The sequence below is a fragment of the Quercus suber genome, unplaced genomic scaffold (assembly GCF_002906115.3).
Source record: "Quercus suber isolate HL8 unplaced genomic scaffold, Cork oak 2.0 scaffold_6, whole genome shotgun sequence".
Taxonomy (NCBI): domain Eukaryota; kingdom Viridiplantae; phylum Streptophyta; class Magnoliopsida; order Fagales; family Fagaceae; genus Quercus; species Quercus suber.
In genome coordinates this window covers 597,277-599,777 of record NW_027069472.1, presented here as the reverse complement: position 1 = coordinate 599,777, position 2,501 = coordinate 597,277, and positions in this window count along the sequence as shown.

Here is a 2,501-nt window from a genome sequence, read left to right as displayed (position 1 = left end):
TATATAACTCTAGAATTTTAACTTATTATACTATTAAGTTAAAATTCTTTATACCCAAAACAAAGTTAAAATTCTTTATCATAAAAATTATTTTTTTGAAAAATAGTTTTAATGTGACTCTTAATAATTAATTTTTATCATTAAATGAAGACAAGTCTGTTAAACTTCCTGCTGAAACTTCATTTCAATACGAAATAGTTCCAACGCCCAACAAAACACATTTATTGAATTCCAGCTAGATCACATCACATTATTGTGTTGTACGGCTTTTGATAAATGCTTTACAGCCAGATCAACTACCCATTCAATTATGCTGTCACTTGTGTATGCAGAATGCAATTTCTTTGTTTTCGTCCACGCTGCAAGCCTGCAACTGCAATAAAAGAATTTTTTTTTCTTTTTATTATTGAAATATGTTTTTATACATTGGTTGATGAGAAATTTTTACACAATATTCAAGTTTTTAACATATGAATATGTTTTGAGTCAAACTGACATACTGCCTGAAACTTTATTGTTTTTCCTTTCCCTTCGGTTGGCACAAGGATGAAAGAGACATAACATCGGCGGGCCATATATCTTCTTCAGAAGCCTATAAAGAAAAGAATAGCAAACCAAGTACACGTAACTTGTTCCTCAAAAAAAAAAAAAAAAAAAAGTACACGTAACTTAGGGTTTGGGAGATTTTAGCATTTTACTTTTTATCGAGTTTCAATGTAGAACTTGATTTGTAGAAAATTGAGTATAGGCCGATCAAACTTTAAAAAAAAAAAAAAAAAAAAATAGAACTCGAGTTCTTTGAAAGGAACTCGAGTTCCACAATTTTTATTTTTTATTTTTAAGTTTCGTTTGTCATAACTCAATTTTAAACCAATCGAGTTTTACATCAAAATCGAGTTTCAAAACAAAGACATGGAATTAAATAGTTTCAAAATATGGACATATTGCAAAAAATTTTTAAAAAAATAAGGGCAAACTGCTAGAATTTCCTAAAGTTTGTTGAATATCGCTGATAAATAGCACAATTGTCAAATTTTTATTGGATTTACTTAGCACATTTGTCAATTATTCTGAACATAACTTGTAATTGATGAAAAATATTGTCCTTGAACTTTTTATAGTTCTTAAAAGATTTTTTTTTTGGAGAGAAAGTAGTTCTTAAAAGTTAAACGTCATAAATTGACAGCTAACATGTTTATTTATATTTTATAGACTAAAGTTTAAACTACATTTTTAAAAATTTAAGTCTTTTTGGATTTTACCGTAGAAGTTTATTTGAATTTTACATTTTAAAGTTTTAAGGGGGTGTTTGGTAGAGGAGTTTGAGTAATGTTGTTTGGGTGTTTTTGATATACGTGTGGGTGAAAATATGTATAAGTGTGTTTAAAATGCTCAAAAAGTTGCTTGAAATGGGCTACCAAACGGGCTATTCTTTTTGCTTCAGTAGTTCATTAATACATATTTTCCATTTAGTGTCACATAAATTTGTCATGCATATTTTGTTCGTTTAATAAAATGATGTCATATCATTTTCAATTTTTTTGTTTTGTTTTGGTTTGGTTTTATTATAATTTATTTTTGTTTTAAATTATTTTTAGTTATTTTAAAAAATTTAGGCTACAAAAATGACATGATATCGTTTTATTAGACAAACTAAATATACATAACAGCTTATGTGGCACTTAACGAAAAATATAGATGAATGGACTATTTATCCAAACAAAATTTAACTGTAAAATTAAAAAATACAAAACTTTAAAAATGTAGTTTATATTTTAGCCTTATTTATAACTAAAATAAATGAGTTAACTAAACATAACTTTTGAGTTGACAGATAACTCCAAACGAAAAAAAAATTATTATTATTTTTTGGAGATCAATTAAAAGAAAAGAAGGTAATAAATGAAGTGGCGGTTTACTTCTTTTTTCACATTGAATAATTCTACCAAAAATATGAGTCATTACCGCGTTAATTTAATAAGTCAAATTTGTCAGACCTATTCAAAATTGAAAGCAACTTCAATGGTAGCATCAACGTTCATGGGGATGGCATCCAGTAAGTTCTCATGTTCACATATAAAATTTTGAAAACTGCACCCATTTCATTCAAGCTTCATTCGGCTGAGTGGCTGTCCTTCTTGTTCTAATAATGGAGTCTTTCGGTGAGTGGGCCTCCTTGTTCTTTCAATTGAGAAATATTGGTTCTACTTGTCAACAAAGTTTTAAATAAATATATTAAATTAGTAAAAATAAAAAAATTAACTAAAATATAAAAAAATATGTTCTTATTTTCACTTACAATTTTAGAGTTATTGTTTTACATATGGATTTGATTAATGTGTGTTTTAAGAGTACACAATAATTTTTATTTTTGAAATTTTTTTTACTAATGTGTGTTCTAAGAGCACACATTAACCGGACACTTTACATACATAATGTTAAAATTATAATAATAAAAAAGTCAAATTTTGCAGCCAACAGCGTTGTTTCAAAAAAAATAA